Consider the following 19,023-nt stretch of genomic DNA (forward strand, 5'->3'; position numbering starts at 1 on the left):
AGAATAATAATTAGCTCTCCAGGTGGTTGAGAGGATTAAATTAAGGGAAATTATATATGTAGACATTTAGCATGGTGCCTGACACATGGCAAGCACTCTAAAACATGACTTTTCCTAGCCATAGTTCCCCAGCAGCAGACCCTGAGAGATAGGAAGATGAGATGAGCAGAGGAGAAGAAGCAAGGGCAGAATTTTGGCAGACATTCTGTAAGAGGTAATTTCAGCCTGATCCTGCAGGGAAATTGTGCAGTGTGAGGCCTCCAAGTTATATCATCCTGAGATCAGGCAGTTGTGCTTTCAAACTCCCCCATTCTGTAGCCATTGGTTAACAGCCACCCCCATGTAGAGGTGAGGGATGGAAACTCCCAGAACTAATCCTCTGACCCATGGGCAAAATAGCTCCAATAGCCTAAGGGCAGCTTTCAAAGAAGACCCCAATGAAAGGTGGCAATTCAAAGAACACTGAAATCAGTGGAGGAAGGACATATATAGTAAAATGGCAAAAACAATCCGAAGGAACCTGTCTAGAGCACTAACACTGTCCAATGTGTTTCTCAGTAAAACATAAAGGTTCCAGTCTGACTAGTGACATAAAACAAGTACACAGAAAACTGTAATCAAATGCACAATATAATAATTTCTGTAATGGAAGTTTCAGCTGGGGTCTTAGCAGAAGTTTCAACCAGGTCTTTACGAGAGAAGACATCCAAAATGATATTGAATGTTGGTCAGGATTTTAACAACCAGAGATGAGGGTAGTGGCATGAGAAAAGGTATGGAAGTAGGAAATCTGGGAACAGGTTTAGGGAACAACAAATAATTCCGTTTTCTTGTAGGGTATGGTAGAAGCCAAGCGTAGATGGACTGGGATAGATCACAGAGGAATTAAACATAGGAATGGTAAATTTTTCACTCAACTAAAAAAGAAGTAGGAACTACTAAGGTTTTTGAGCAGGTGAGTGATCATTGCACTCCTTTAGCAAATTAATTTGACTTTGTTGGATATGATTAGTTAGAGTAGGAAAGGAATGAAGGAAAGGGAAAGATAAATTAGAAGGTTATTAGAAAAGACAATATGAATGATTGTGAGGATTGGGAGTAGGGTAATGGTAGTGAGAATGGAATAACGGGGCAAATGCAAATGATGCAAAGGCAGAGAGCTTACAAATTTGGCAATTGATTAGATACTGGGAAGGGCAAAGAATAGGCTTTGAGCTTTTGGGAAAAGGAGATAATTTGTGGGAGGACATAATGAATTTACTTTGGACATGTTGAGTTTGATATTCTGTTGGATTATACAGGGAGTAATGTCCATTAGGAAGTTGTGAACTTATAAATAGAGCTTGAAGAAATAACTGAATTAAGAGATATAGGTTTTGTAGATAAAACAATGCACTTGGATTAATTCATCAAGGTTCAAGAGAAAAAAAAAGAACCAAGGACAGAGTCTTGGAGAGCCTTTAGAAGCAAGAGGAGGAAGAAAATCAGTGCAAGAGTCGGAGAAGGAGTATCCAGAATTAGGAGAACAAAGAGCCTTCAGTGTCATAAAAATCAGGAGAAGAGAGGCTTGAGGAGAACATCAAAAGGTGGAGAGGTGGGGAGGAATAGAAAGAAGAATATAGCAATTGGATTTACAATTGGTAGGTTATCTGTGACACTGGTGAGCGGTTTCAGAAAGGTGGCAGAAATGAAATCCACATTTCAAGAGGATAAATGAGATTATGAGAATTCTTTCAAGAAGTTTGAGTGCAGTGAGTTTGGCAGCTCGTGGGAGGCAGGATATAATTATTTTTAATATAGGATAGACCTAAAAATATAAGTAAGGGGAAGGGCCAGTAAAGCAGGTGTAATGAATATATAAATTGATGGAGCCAGATATAAAGTGTCACCAGAAGAGAGTGAGGTCAAGAGAATATTCATATTCTCCCTTTCATTTTGGGCTCCAGTCAAGTAAGTAAACCTGTTCATGACAGCTTCCTGTAGCTGACGTTATTATCAGATCCCCGATTCCCTTTAAGCTTAGAATCTGTCAAATCATGAGTCAAATAGTGTCTCTAGTAAAAAGTGTTTAATTTCAGATGAAGCTTGCCATTTGAAAAGTAAAATGCAAAAGATGACTATATCAGGATGATGAATAGCAGATGCTTAACTAGCAGTGAGAGCTCACAAATCCACCCACAACACTCATCAGCATGGAGGGAAGCAATAACCCTAAAACAAAATGCAATTTACAGACCTAATTTTTGGTTTCTGTGAACTAAAGTTTGCATCAGCATACAGATAAAACAACCTTCAATTGGACTTCATGTGCCCAGTCCCTCTTGACGTCTATAAAGGTAAAGATTACGGGACAAGTTTGTTAGTCAAGAGCTCTAAATAGAACCAGAAATAAAAGATTCTTAAAACTAGTCACTGTATTATTTTTCATCTTCAATATGTTTTGTTTTTATTTGGATTTCTTTTCTCAGACATTAGGAAAAAGGATTTGAGATTCTAAATTAGGTCTGGAATGAGGAAAGTACAGCTATCTTTATGACATTATTAGTATTTTCCCAGAGTATCACCCTGGATTACAAACATGAAATTAAGCTTCTTAAAACCAGCAGGACCCCAACTTGTATAGAAAGGGGCAATGGCAACCCCTGTTAAGAGTAGAAGTGGTGGTAAGGACCTCTGAAAGCAATTCAGAGCTAAGCTATACTGTGTAGCCACCTTCAAGCTGTTAGGTTTATATATGACATGTTAAACAAATTTGAAATTAAGTTAGCCATATGTTGTGTACACAGCGTGGTTTATTTTCACCAATCTGTAGCCCACATGAAAACAACAACAACAACAACAACCAAGGACCAAACAATAGAATAAAAATAATTCACAGATATAAATAAAGAAAACATTGCTGAAATGAAAGGAGCCTTAAATATACAGATTAAAATGGTGTACCTAGGAAAAACTGGTACTGAATGAACATTCCATTTATTAATATCTCAGCTCCAAACCTACCCTTCTATATTCCACTTGATGATACTGGGACTGGGACCTGCAAATTACATTTTTCATCAACCAACTGGCTCCTTGTTAGGACTTGCCAAAGAGGAGATGTGATGATTAATATTAGGTGTCAAGTTGACTCCATTGAGGGATGCTTAGATGGCTGGTAAAGCATTTTTCCTAAGTATGTAGGTAAGGCTGTTTCCAGAGGAGATTGACATGTGAGTCAGTGGACTGAGAGAGGAAGACCCCCACTCAATGTGGGCAGGCACCATCCAGTGGTCTGCCAGTGTTGCTAGAACAAAGCAGGAAGAAGCAGCTTGCTTGCTCTTCTTTCTTTTGATCTCCCTCTCTCTATCTCTTGGAGCAGTACACCCTTTCCTCCCCCAGCCCTTGGGCATCAGACACCAGGTTCTTCTTTGGGCTCTAGAACTTGAATCGGCAGTATCCCCAAGGTTCTCAGGTCTTTGGCCTTAGAATGGGGATGCACTATCTGCTTTCCAGGTTTTTGGGCCTTACAGACTTGGACTGAGTCATGCTACCAACTTCCCTAGAGACCATGCTTCTATCTTTCTCCCACTTCCAGATAGCCTGTTCTGGGACATCACCTTGTAATTGTGTGAGCCAATTCTCCCTAATAAATTCCCTTTCATGTATGTATGTCTGTGTATATATCATATATATGTATATATTATATACATATATGTGTATATGATATACGATATATATGATATATATCTGACATATACATATACACATATATATATATGATATACATTTTATATATATCCTATTAGTTCTAATCCTCTTGGAGGACCCTGACTAATACAGAAAATTGGTACCAAGTAGAGGGGTGTTGCTATAAAGATATCTGACAATGTAGAAGCAGCTTTGAAACTGGGTAATGGGCAGAGGTTGAAGAGTTTGGAAGGCTCAGAAGAAGACAGGAAGACAAGGGGAAATTTGGAATTTCTTAGAGATTGGTTAAATGGACATGATCAAAATGCTGACAGAAATACAGACAGGCTTACAAGGTCTCAGAAGGAAATGAGGGGTTGGGAACTGGAGTAAATGTAACTCTTGTTACCCCATAGCAAAGAACTTAGCTGAATAGTGTCCATCCCCTAGGGCTTTGTAGAAAGCCATACTTAAGTGGGATGACCTAGGGTATCTGGCAGAAGATATTTCTAAAAAACAGCAAAGCATTCAAGAAGTGGCATGGCTGCTCTTAGCAGCTCACAAATGGCAGCAAAGAAGTAATCTAAATTTGAAATTTATAAATAAAATGGAAGCAGAACATATAAATTTGGAAAAGTAGCAGCCTGTCCAAGTGGTAGAGAAGGAAAGAGCATTTTTAGGAGAGGAATCCAAGGGTGCTATGGTGCATCAACTTGCTAAACAGGCGAGCAGGACTAAAAGGGAGCCAGGTGTTAACAGTCAGAGCAATGGGGAAAAGGCCCCCAAAGCATTTCAGAATTCTTTGAGGCAGCACCTCCTATCACAGGCCCAGAGACCCAGGGGACAGACTAGTTTTAGGGGACATGCCTGGAGCACTGCCACCTTGTACTACCTTTGGATACTGCTCCGCACATCCTGGCTGTTTTGGCTCCACCCGCAGCTCAAAGGGCCCCAGATACTGCTCAGGCCACTGGGCCTTTTGGAGGGTACAATCCACAAGCCTTGGTAGCTTTCTCCTAGGGTTAAGCCTGAAGGCTGTCAGAATGCAAGAGTAAAGGAGGCTTGGCGGCTTCCACTTAGATTTCACAGAATAAGTTGGAAAGCTTGGGCTCCCAGGCAGAGCCTGCCACAGGTGTGAAGCCCCACAGAAAGACTCTACTAACGTGATGCCAATCCGAAATGTGGGCTTGGAGCTCCCACAGAGATTCCCCACTGGAGCATTGCCTAGTAGAACCACAGAACCCAGATTAATAGAACCACCAGCAGCATGCAACCTCAGCCTAGAAAAGGCACAGACATTCAGCTCCAACCAGTGAGAGCAGCTATATGGGCTGAGCCTTGCAAAATCACGGAAGCAGGCTGCCTGAGACCTTGGGCACTCACCTCTCACACCAGTGTGCCATAGATGTAGGACATGGAGTCAAAAATTTTTTTGGAGCTTTAAGATTTAATGTCTGTACTGTTGGGTTTCAGATTGTGTGGGGTCTGTTATCTTTTCCTTTTGGCTGATTTCTCCATTTTGGAATGGGAATGTTTACCCAGTGCCTGTATCACCATTGTATCTTGGAATTAAATAACTTGGTTTTGATTTTGCAGACTCAGGTGCAAGGAACTTGCCTTGAGTCTCAAATGAGACTTTGGACTTTTGAGTTGATGGTGGAATGGGTGAAGATTTTGGGGGACTGTTGGGAAAGGGTGATAGTATTTTGCAATCTGAGAAGGATATGAATATGGGGCATTGGGGTTGAATTATATTGTTTGGATGTGTGTCCCCTCCAAATTTGATGTTGAAAGGCAATCCCCAATGTTGGAGGTAGGGCCTAGTAGGAGGTGTTTGTGTGATATTATGCTGGCCTAGAGCCAGAACCAGAGCAAAACTATTTTATAAAATACAAAACTGTTTTTAGATAAGTTGAAATGGCTGCCCCATTCTCCTCACAATAACTACTGTCCTTGGCCTCTGTAAATAGAACTGCTGTTTGTTCTTCAAAACTATGTAAAGTTGCTTACCTTTTCTTATCAGTAACTGCCAGAATTGCTAGCCTTTGCTTACCGGCAATTGCCAGACTAAGCAGCCCAAGCTAGTYCCATCSTGGCTCCTGTGRCTTRTAATAAGTAACTAAGGTCTGTGATTTCCACCTTAACCAGATAATGTRTAAACAAATGTTTATCTTGACTTCTGTAAACCACTTAAGTAACAAACGGAATGACAAAAGTCCCCTAGCCCTTGGAATGTCCGGAGACCCCCACCCTCATCTCTGCCCAGGAGGTAATTTACAGAATCCACTAGCCCTCGGAATGTCTGAAGCCTTTTCATCCCCATCCCCACCCCTCACCCCCACTCCCAAGGTGGTTTTTTGGGTATAAAAAATCGTGGCACCCTCCTGTTGTTGCCACAGGTTGGAGAGACGTGAGTCCTCTGTGGTCGCCGGCATAATAAATGACCCTGCAAATCTGGCATACTTTTGTCTTGTGATAACTTTCTACACTCGGTCAAATACAACATTTGGGTCATGGAGGCAGATCACTCTTGAATGTCTTGGTGCCATCCTCATGGTAATGAGTGAGTTCTGCTAATACTAGTTCCCATGAGGGCTGGTCGTTAGATAGAGCCAGGCTCCTCCCTCCCCTCTCTCTTGTTTCCTCTCTTGCCATGTGATCTCTGCACACAATGGCTCGTCTTTCCCTTTTGCCATGAGTAGAAGCAGCCTGAAGATCTCACCAGAAGCAGATGCTGGTACCATGCTCCTTGAACATCCTACTTAACTGTGAGCCAAAACACCTCTTTTCTTTATAAATTACTCACCCTCAGGCATTCCTTCATAGCAACATTACACAGACTAAGCCAGTGGCCCTATAGGGATATTTATAAGGCAGGAGAAGAGACCATTCTTTCTCACTTTGCATAATGCTTCTGGCAGCATTGCCCCGACAACATCAATTTGTTGGTTCCTATCTCCAGTTTCTTTGGCATTCTAACAACTGGCTGATCTTGCTCCTTCAGAGACAACAGCAGCAGCCAAGAGTACATATTCTTCAGAGGTCTGAGGATCAGCTCTGCAGGGCCTCTTCAAGTTCCTGAAATGCTAGGACCAGTCAGGCAGCACCCCTTCCTAGAAGGTTGGAGTCCCTGCCTCCAAGCCTCTAGGTCATGATAATTACTTCTGTTTGTTGCCACCCCTATCACCCCATCTTAGACATGGTAGCTGTTTCCTGCAGGTATTATCTCTGATGATCACCCTGTGTACTTACATAGCTGTCCCATGTTTTAGTTATATCTTATTTTTATGTTTAAAGAATAGATGTTATTATCTTTATATTCACTTGTTTTTCATATTCTCAATTTGTATTTTATTCATTATTATTCCTTTGTGCATTTCAGACCTTATATCCACCATTATTTTCTCTTGCTTGAATGACAATCCTTTAGAATTTAATGATCTACTGACAAAAGTCTTTTGTTTTTCTTTGTCTAAAAAAGTTTTTTTCATTTTTATTCTTGAAATATAGTTTCCATGGGTATGAAATTCCAATTTGACAGTTATTTAATCTCAGAATATTAAAGATATTCCACTGCCTCTGGCTTCATGGTGGCTATTAGTCTAATAGTCATCCTTTTATAAATGTTTGTTAGTCTTTTCCTCTCTGGTTGCTTCAGATATTTTCTGTCTTTGTTAATCCACAGTTTCACTAAAATATATGAAGGTATAGATTTTTCTTATTTTTCCTGTTTGAGGTTTATAAGAATTTTATAATGAGGTTTGGGTCTGTCAACAATTCAGGAAAATTCTTATCCATTATCTCTTTGAAGAGTTGTGTTCATCCATGTCTTTTAACTTTTTCTTTAATAGATTTTATCTCCTATCTCTGGGCTACATTCTAGATCATCTTTTTAGATCTCCCAGATGGTGCTACAACAACACATTCCTCTGTGGCTCAGCCTCTTGCCCCGCCATACTGCAGCAGTGCTGCAGGACTAAGGCTCACAGTTGCACCTTGTTTTTGTTCATATGGGCTCTATCTTATGGCCCTCTCAGGAAACATGAATTTAAGTGGAGTTTGTTCCTGGCACCCTCTCTGCTTCATAGTCCTCTGCCTTGCCACATCCTCCCAATTCTCATTTCCCTCCTCCAGTAGTACAGGAACAGTCCAGTAAGTTGTCTGGCCTAAGGAGACATCCAATGAGGGAGTGAAATTCCAGTCTCCTTTTCTAACAGGCATCTATAACTTTGTGAGTGATTCTCTTGAAACACCCACCCTGGCTTTGAAAAAGGGAAGTACCTTCGCCCCCAGGTCAATCAGAGGAAGGTTGATGGTGATGGTGATGGTGAAAGGTCAAAACAGCTTATTTTACAGATATAGAGTCATGGGCTCTCCCTGAGTTCTCCCATAGCATATACTAAGAAAGGTAGGGTAGGGTCTGTTTTCTTTTTTTAATCTCCAGTACATATTCTTTGCAGTGGAGTGGCTGGCCTCAACTCTAGATGGCTATCTAAACTTAGATTTAGGGTACTAATTAGTCTTTCATTATCAGCTTTAGGACTTAACTTTAATTTCAGGGAAACAGAAAAATCTCACTCAACATCTAACTACACATTATTTTTGAGAGAAATTGCTCAACCATTGGGATACTCAACTGTTACTGTCACTTGTATTCCCAACTTCACTCCTTAATGTATTGTGCTTAACTCAAATAATTCAATGAACATGTGTTTAGAAGAATTATTAAATCTTTCTGAGCTCTTAGCTCTGATATAGCAATTTCATTTATAATTTCTAAAATTCTATCTAAGGGATAATTTGTTAAACACTTTAAAATGTGTGAAATCTATACAACTCAATAGACCCTATCCTCATCTTGGGTATTCCCTAAAACAGAAGCAAATAAACAAAACATCTACCTCTGGTTAGCTTTTCAAATTAGAGCACGTATAAGCACAATCTATTGATTGTCTGGGATGCACACACACTAGCATCATCCATTAACAATGTTAATTAGAGGAATCATCAATTAAAGTATAGCAGGCCTTGAGCTGAGAATAGACATGACAGAAAACAGTCATGATCTGCTAATTATCTAATAACTAATGGACATTTGTGAGTTAAACAGCATTATGACACTCACAAAAAGTAAAATTTTTAAATAAGACAGTATATGCTTTTTGTAAAACAAGTTAAATAAAACAGAGAAGTACTAAAAGGAACATAAAAATCCCCGCAAATCATCTGACCTGGAGGTTAACACTATGAATATTTTGGTAAACATCTTATAGACAAATTTTAAACGAATCACTGCTTGTCATGGTTTGTGTATCACAAATATTACCATTTCAGATGCTTCTCAATATTCTCCATAACTTCCTCATATTCTTTCATTTTATAGAAGATTAATGATTCACTAGTGTCTATTTGCAGACATTTGAGTAAGGAAGTGGGGTTAACCTCCAGAAAACTAGAATGTAAAGAGGTCATGGAGCCTATTTAGAAGCATCAGACTTTAAGAGTTGCCTATAATTTTAGGGAAATTCCTGAGCTTTAATGAGGAAGACTATATCTAAAGAACATCAGCAAGTTAGTTTTGCCCTGTTGACCCCATGTTGGTGTTAAACCAGTGGCAAGTTCTTTTTGGTTTTCTTCTGTGTGAATCTTTATAGTTGTCTTTATGATGTCTTCTTTAATTGCTAAGCAGGACTGCCACCTAGCTTCAATTGCCTAAGCTTTCAGAATGTCAAAGCTTCCATTAGATAATGAGTGGCCAACTTGAAGGTCCCTTTAAATGCCTCTATCACTATCACTTAAAGTGCCTTTATCCCAGCCCAAGGAGGTTTTCATTTGGCTTTGTTATATTATCATTGCAGGCAATGAAGATTTTAGAGGAAAAAATAGAATTATTTCTCTTTGTGTGATCAGAAGATAACAGGAATGAGCAGCCCCTTTGGCTACCCAGAGGATGGAGCCAAAGGGAGTATGCCATGGTCAAGATGGTGGGCAGGAACATGCTTTATCCCCAAGGAGATCTTAAATTTCATATATCACTCACAATACCAGGTACTTTGTAATAGAAATAATTATTTGATAACTGTCAGAATCAATGATTCTCAACCCTGGCTGCACATTAGAATTATCTGGGAATCTTTTAATCAGTATCAATGATTACCTCCCACCTCCAGAGATGCTGATTTAATTGTTCAAAGATTCTTCTCAGACACTGGTATTTTTAAGCTTCTCAGTGATTCTAATTAATGCCCATGTTTTCAAACCACTGATTGAAATGAATAGAAGGGAGAGGAAACCTCATTATATATCTATAATTTAAATAATAAAAGAAGCCAGTTTGAGCAGATGCTCAAATTTTGAGGAAGGAAAAATGGGAAAAAGAGTAATGCTTTTTCATACTAGTCATATTTCAGTCTGTTTCTTTATAGGCAGGGTGACCATATAATATTTCATACAAATCAGAACATTTCTGAGAGTGAAAGAGGGAGCTATTAACAACCATGCCAGGGCAAAAATTAACTCTAACTGTCCAGGCAACTTGGGACCAATTGTTGCTATGCTTAGATCTATGGTTTCCCTGTCTTCTTGATCTCAAAGTTAGGCTATACTGTTGTTGATGTTTTAGTATTTGCCTGTTGGAAGACTTTTAAGTCGCTTTTTAAAATGTGTGTCACCATCATATCAAATTTTAGCAGTCATTTTTGGAAAGTTATTTTTTGCGTGTTTCAAAGATGCATGTTCTCAATATTCTTATTTTACTTCACCACCTTTCTCTTGCAGAAGAAATAGGAAATGCAACCCACATACATTGCCTTAAATTTTTTTAACCACTGTGGATACTTTTTAGTCCTTCCAGCCAAAGTTAAATGAGACAGAAGTTAGAAACCACTTACTGTAATTAAGTTTTCAGTTTGTTTGTGAATCTTGCATACACAAAGTTGGTCCATTTCCCATTAACAAGGATAATTAAATGTTAATTAGACTTAAGACATTTGTGAATGTATAGTCTTAATTAATTACATTTATTGATTAGGTTTATTCTTCTGGCTAAATGAAACGTCTGTGAGAGCTCTTTAAAGAAGTAGAAAGTGCCATATAAGTGAAAGACATTATTATATCACTGAAGGTTGTGTTCTAAAACAAATAATACTAATTTTCCTATGAGATTTGGTTCAATGTGTTTTCAGTACTTTTCTTAACCTGAGAAATATTTTAGCAAATGAAATTTTACCTAAAACTCAATATATAAAATAGGTTAAAGACCTGCTGCTTGTGTTTAAGTGAGAAGAGGAAATTGGGGTGGGAACGAGGGGAAGGAGGCAGTACTTTGGCCATTCTGTTTACTCCCCCTCTTTCAGAATAAAGGTATAGGAAGACAGTGGGAGAGAAACTTTTGGCTTTGAAAATCTACATTTTGTTTCTAGTTTCAGTCGCAGCTTTCTGCTAAAGCCCAAAATGTTAATTTACTTCCAGGGGTTTCCTTTTCAACTGATGGAGGATAACACAGTCTGCCATCTGCCTGCCACTCAGGAATGATATTTGAGCCAAAGATGGTAAATATGACATGCTTTGATTTGCCAATGAGAATTTAATTAAATTTGAAGTAATTTAGGTTTGTGTTTCTATAATAAAATTTTTACTAATTAACAAAAAAAAAGCAACAGGCCCAAAGAGAGAGAAAACAAGATAAGAGATTTAGTTGCTGAGTTAAAGAATATTTTAGCAAGAATCTCTCTTTCTTTACATCTTCTGTTATTCATAAAGCCAAGTTAATAGATGTACATGATCTTTTCCCTAAATTTTCTTCTCTTACAATCATTTTCCCATCAATTGGTGAATGAACAAATTATGGTATATCCACACAATGGAATATTAGTTACTAGTAAAACTAAATGAACTTTTGATAAACTCAACATGTCTGAATCTCAAAAACATTATGCTGAAGGAAAGAATCCAGGCACAAAAGACTATACACTCTATGATTCCATTTATATGACATTTGAGAAAAGACAAATCTAATCTATAGTATCGGAAGGAAGATATGGTTTCCTGGGGCTAGAGATGGGGAGTATTGACTAGAATGGGCTGCAAGGGAGCACTTAGTGGTTTGGGAAATGCTTTGCATCTTAATTGTGTTGGTGCTTAAACAAGTTTATATATTTGTCAAAACTAATCAAAATATACACTTAAAATAGATGCACTTTAGTGTAAAAAACTACACGTCAATTTAATTGATTAAAAAGTTTCTTTTTCTTTCCAAAGAAAGAAAGGTATGGGAAGAGAGTGGGAGAAAAACTTTGGGCTTTGAAAAGTTTTCTGTCAGTTCTTTCCAAACTCGACAAATACCAGTTTGTTCTTGGCACTGTTACCTGTGGAACAAGGTGAAATATTACACTGAGATAGTCCTATGCAATATATAGATCAGTTGGTCTGTTGTTATCTCCTAGACACTATGATAACTACCTCGAGAAGCTTACACTCTAGATGTGAATGTTATTATAGTTTCTACTTCTATGTTTAGTCTTAGCTTCACATTATCCTCTGATTTTTCTTTCACCTAATGCTTGCTATTTTTATGTTTCCATGCAACCATGCAAGCTGTATGTACTAGAAGTTCAAGGTAGAGTATAAATTTTTAAAATAAAATAAACTTATTTGGGTTTTAAAAAATTATAGCCAAAATCAATGTGTATTTTTACCTCACTGTGTGTATATGTATATGTTTGTGTGTGTGTATATATATATGTGTGTGTGTGTGTGTGTGTGTGTGTGTATATATATATATATATATATATATATATATAAAACACAGCATGCATCACACACACACACACACACACACATACACAGACAATCATTAATAGATTTAGGAATCCAATGAAGTTGGTGGATTTGTGAAGACAGTTCATAACTGTGACAGGTTCAATAAATGAAATATTTGCTATGTTCTGTGAGTCTTCTCCTAAAATAGAAACTGATCAGATAGGATTAACAGTGGACACCCTGTAGTTGAGAAACCTGGCAAGAAATAACTCTAAAAAAAACTAATTATAAAAGTATAGTATGGGTTTAGATGTTGCTTTTCATGTTGCTGGTGGCAATGGAGATGAGTAACAATAGCCCTGCCTTTGTATTTAGGAATACTGAAAACCAGCTTTTCTTTCCTGGGATCAAAGCTATTTCATGACACCAATGAAATGTGTTGTTTAAAGGAGATTTGCTACTGGGAAGTGTGCCCAAAGAGAAGTAAATAAACTAAGTTTCAGATATGGAGTTGAGGGAATAAATTTAGGAAGAACCCTTATTAAGTACTTTTATATTTTATATATGAAATGTATAGAAATATGTCCTTGTAATAAGGATAAAAAAATACAATTCTATTTGAAGGTACAGATGGTGCCTCTATGTGATTGAGATAGGAATTGGCAGTGCAGACATGCTAATAAAATCTAAGAAAATATCAAATCTCAAATTTTGTTCAAAATCCAGAAAACTAAAATGATGCAGTATAAAACATTTAGCAACAACTATAATCTACAATTTTTGTATTAATTAAAATGCTATTTTTTGTATGTTGAATTCCCTTCCTTTAACTTTTTCATAAACATAAATGCTCTACTGGCGAGTATACTAATTTTTCTTTCCTTCACCATAAATAGTCATAAAGAAATATGAATGATCACATAAACACTTTCCTTTCCTTAAGTTAAATGTAGATATAAACTAGGGCCAGTAAGCAATCATTCCAGTTTGCCCTATGCCTGAGACTTTCAATGGTAAAATTGGGAAAATCCCAGGCAAATCCAGATAAGATGGTCACCCCAGAATTGATCAAAGTTCAACTTTAGAATTGAAGAGGAAAAAAAACATGGATGTGGAGAAATTACATTCTGGATCAATTTCCATTCATGTTAGCTCTTCTCTAGTAGCCTGTTTCCGCTTTCTAATTTTAAATAATAAGAAAATTAATGAAATGAGGAACAGCTTTCTTCTCTCTGTGATGTTGAAATCTGATAGCTCTTTAGGTCCTCTTATAAGTCAAAACATGAAAACCAGGGTCAAAGACCTAAGAGATAAAATCTGTTTGCTTTGTCAGTAAACTTCTTGCCACTGGGCTAAAATACTTGATAGTTTCAAGCAAGATATTGTGTTCTATTCTTTTCCTGGTTTCTCATTCAGGATTGTTGAGCTGTACCTCTGGCCTATGTGTGATTATCTTATATTTGCAAAACCTCCAAGGAAGGCCACCTGGGATAGAACTGTTTGCTCTCATTAGCTGAGAAAACAAGCTCTGTTTATTCCTCTTGATAGTGTCAGAGGAACCCTGGTTTAATTCCAACACAGGCCTGGGTGTTGATTTCACACAAAGGGATTACCCTGTGCAACGGTGAAAATTCTAAGGTACCCTCAAAGGAGACATCTGACTCAACACTGTGTGACTAGGGAAAACTGGGTGTACATAATACATGATAATTTTCTTTTAACATGTGTGATTAGCAAATTGTTATAAAGTCAAATCAAGTAAATAAGATGCCAATAATACTGTCTCATCTATCATGGACATAGGTGTTTATTTTGAAATCATCCCTGGTACACGTCTCTTTTGTATGGTGCTGATCTCCTGTGAGTGTGGCATGGGTAGTCACTCATTAAAGTAGTTGCTGCCAGTGCTCTATCCATAACCCCTTCAATCTCTTCACCATGTTCAGGCTTTCTGGCTCCCTGAAGACTTTTATTCCCAATATCTACATCTCTTAGTTGGATGACAGCTCTCAGGCAGCTGAAGCCTGATTTGCCCAGAGATACAGCAAACTGAAAGTGCCTGGGGGCCTATGTCTCCTGAGAGCAGCCCTTAACCAACCAGTGACAGATAGTGAAAAGAAAAAATATTCCATCTCCCTTGCCACCTGCTGGGGACAATTCTGAGGTGTGTTTCACACAGTCTTTATAACTCCCCTGTGAGATTGACCCAGAACAATATTCTCTGGAACTTTGCTTGCTGTCACACCCTAGCTTAGCCTCCTTTTTCTTGTCTCATTTTTCCATTAGCATACTGACTTTTCATGGAAATACCTGCTAACAATTCATGTTCACATGAATCCTTGTCTTACGGTCAGCCTCTGAGGCACTGAAACTAAGATACTCATGTTACATAATTTGAAGAGCATTTAAATCTCTTCTGTCTTAAAGAGACAGCCTGTTGATAAAAATAGATACACAGATGAACCTCAAGCACATGCAAAGACGCTCTACGTAATCATGGTAAGATAAATGAATGCAAATTAAAAGTACACAGAGATACTATTTCTCACCCATTCAGGGGCAAAAGGAATCTCAAGGTTTGACAACATACTCCATTGGTGATGTTGTGAGGAAACAGACATTCTCATTGGAAGTAAAATGTTTTTGGAGAAGAATTTGTAACATTAAAAAATTACATATGTATTTATCCTTTGATGAGCAATTTCACTTCTAGAAACCTAGGAAAAATTCAAGATGACATATAACAAAAATTTCATTTCATCACTATTTGTAATAGTACAAACTTGGAAATAACCCAAATTACCCTCAAGGAGACTGGTTGAATAAACTATGATACATCTAATCAATGAAGAACTAGTTTATGTTAAAAAAGAATGAGGAAGACCTCTTTACACCATTGTAGGTAATTTCCAAGATACATTGTTAAAAGCAAAAAAAGCAAGGTGAAGTAAAATGTAGAGCTTGCCACCGTTGACACAAAAAAAAGGTCTTGGGAGAAGCACACACACACACACACACACACACACACACACACACACACACTTGCTTCAATAAGAAAGAATGAAAGGAAAAAATTAATAAAGAAATATTACTTAGTGGAGGGGGAAGGAAATATGTGGGAATACATGAACAAGAACGGTGAAGAAAGTTAGGACTCTTTGAATGTACCTTATTCTATAATTTTGACTTCAGAATCATAGAATAATTTTTACACAAAAACCAAAATTAAATCATAGTGATGGAATCTAATTATAGTTCAGTTTGGTGGCATAACCACAGAAGTACTATTTCAAGTGATTTTAAAATTAAACCTTTTAACCCCCTTACATTCTTTGAGGAATATATCCTAAAGACCAAATAACCTCAAAGAAATCTTGCACTGGACTCAGTAGTCTTGTTTTTAATAATAACATTGTTATTTTTGAGGCTATGATATATAAAGCAGGAAAATCAAATGATCAATTATTAATCTGTTAATATTATTAGGATTTTTCCATTTAAGAGAAAAGGGAAACACATATAAAATAAGTTAAAAGCCCGGTAATCTTACATTTTTCCTTGGAATTAACAGTATAAACTCATGATTTGCTTTTCACTTTCTAAAAATGTACACATTTTATAATTCTGTTCACAGAAAAAAAAAATGCAGAAGCAATGAAAACCCAGTAGAAACTAGAATCCCTAATGCCCCAATTATGGTCTCTAAATAGCATTAGCCACAAAAAGGAATCAGGGCTCCTTAGAGTAATATTTGGTTCCACGTATGGAGCAGAAATGTATAAAAAGAATCTGAGACATCACATTGTTCCACAGAGCAAGAAAGCTATTGAAGCCTATTGAGGTCATGACAAAAAAGCAACAGCATGAGGGGGCTACTTCTGGTGAAGGATGGGACAATTTGAACATGAAAAGAAATAATGAAGCTCACCATATATATACATATTTATGAATTCACAATACTATATGAAAAAAGGGAGGCTTCTTTGGAGGTTACTGGAACATCAACTCTTGAAAAATCAATAAAGAGACATAATTGAACATTTATTCTATTTCTTGTACAAAATATATTTTAGGTAATGACATAGTTGCATGGCATTTCTAGCAGCAATCATCAAACCCTATCAAAATCATTAGGTGGATGTCAATGGGGACCTTTATAATGAAGGAAACAGACTTACAACACTTGACCTCAAAGTCATCAGTCAGGTCACAGAAGGAAATAATATGGCACGGCCAAATAAAATAGTTGAGGACAGTTTAATAAAAAGACTGCTTATCATGATGTGGGTGTGTTTAAGGAAAACTACCAAGAAATAATGAGGTGTCCTGGGAGTCCCATGAGAAAGATGCCATTATCACTTCTCGGCCTTTTGGCTAAGATGACATGTAATGGTGAAGGATGCCATTAACCCACAGCCTGAAGAGGTAAAGGGAGCAATTACTGGAACAAAGAGAGAGAACTATAGCTATAAGAGAAGGCCACATAATGAGAATTGTGGCCTCTGGTAGAGAAATACAACCAGTGGCAACCCAGAAAAAAAGAAAAACAAGGGAATAAATACTCTGACTTCACTCTGTTCCCATGCAATGATCTACGTGTGCCTACCATTAGACAGCCAGGAATCAGAAGACAAAGAAGTCTGTTGATGCAATCTACACCAAAAGCAATGGCAACAAAAGCCAAAATTGAAAAATGGGATCTAATTAAACTTAAGAGCTTCTGCAGAGCAAAAGAAACAATCATTAGAGTGAACCAGCAACCAACAGAATGGGAAAAAATTTTTGCAATCTACCCATCTGACAAAGGGCTAATATCCAGAATCTACAAAGAACTAAAACAGATTTACAAGAAAAAACCAAACCCATTCAAAAGTGGGCGAAGGATATGAATAGACACTTTTCAAAAGAAGACATATATGCAGCCAATAAACATGAAAAAATGCTCGTCATCATTGGTCATTAGAGAAATGCAAATCAAAACCACCTTGAGATACCATCTCAGGCCAGTTAGAGTGACGATCATTAAAAAATCTGGAGACAACAGATGCTGAAGAGGATGTGGAGAAAAAGGAGCACTTTTATACTGTTGGTGGGAGTGTAAATTAGTTCAACCATTATGGAAGATAGTGTGGCAATTCCTCAAGGATCTAGAAATAGAAATTCCATTTGACCCAGCAATTCCATTACTAGGTATATACCCAAAGGATTATAAATCATTCTGTTATAAAGACACATGCACACGTATGTTCGTTGTGGCACTGTTTACAAGAGCAAAGTCCAGGAACCAACCCAAATGCCCATCAATGATAGACTAGACAAAGAAAATGTGGCACATATACACCATGGAATACTATGCAGCCATAAAAAATGACAAGTTCATGTCCTTTGTAGAGACATGGATGAATCTAGAAACCATCCTTCTCAGCAAACTGACACAAAAACAGAAAACCAAACACCACATGTTTTCACTCATAGGTGAGTGATGAACAATGAGAACACTTGGGCATAGGGAAGGGAACAACACTGACAGGGCTAGGTTGGGGGGTGGAGGGGAGGGGATGGGAGGGACAGCGGGAGGTGGGGCAGGGAGGATGGGGAGGGATAACACTGGGAGAAATGCCTGATGTAAGTGATGGGGGGAGGGGGCGGGGAGGAGACAGCAAACCACCATGGCATGTATGTACTTATGCAACAGTCCTGCAGGATGCAGGAAATGCACATGTACCACAGAGCCCAAATTACAATAAAAATAATTAATTTTTTTTAAAAGTTAGCTCCTGGGGCAAAGAGCATGGTAGAGAGGAGTGGAGAGTATAAATGGGAAGAACACATCTGAGATGCAAGTGATAAATTCTTTCAGTACCTGTCTGAATCTTCAGTAGACCCAAACAAAAGACCAGACTTTATAAGGATGCTTCCAGCATTTAAGATTTTTGAATTGTTCCCTCATTTTGAAAATCAATAAGAATCAGGCTGACACTGCAAAATCAGTTCCAATAGAGTCCTCAGGATAGAGGCCATAGGGACCCTATTTGGCACACTAAAACACCCATGGTGAGATGCAAGATTTGTTTAGAATTCTGAGCTTCAGGGACTCCATAAAAGGATAAAACTTGCAACAAATTCAATCTGTCTGGCCTCTTGCAACTCTTGTAAGTTGATTTTACACATAAAATTATTGTCAACAAAATATTGACAATATTTTAAATCTCTTCCTCTCTAATTATTTCAGAATTCCTATCCTTTCTACCCATGAAAAGACCTCATGACTTTTGTCACTTGATAACCAGGGTGAACTCTCAACAAACTAGGTACAGAAGAAATATACCTAAAATCAGTAAAGGCTATATATGACAAATGCACAGCTCACATCATACTGAGTGAGGAAAAACTGAAAGCCTTTCCTCTAAGATCTGGAACAAAACAAGGGTGCTGTTTTGTTATTTAACATTTACTGCAAGTCCTAGCCAGATGAGCACTTAGACAAGAGAAAGAAATAAAGGGCATCCAAATTTGAAAGGAAAAAGTAAAATTAGCCTTGTTCACAGATGACATAATCCTGTATTTAGAAATACTAAAGATACTACCAAAAAA

Source organism: Cebus imitator, unplaced genomic scaffold (genome assembly GCF_001604975.1).
Source record: "Cebus imitator isolate Cc_AM_T3 unplaced genomic scaffold, Cebus_imitator-1.0 Scaffold366, whole genome shotgun sequence".
NCBI classification, from domain to species: Eukaryota; Metazoa; Chordata; class Mammalia; order Primates; family Cebidae; genus Cebus; species Cebus imitator.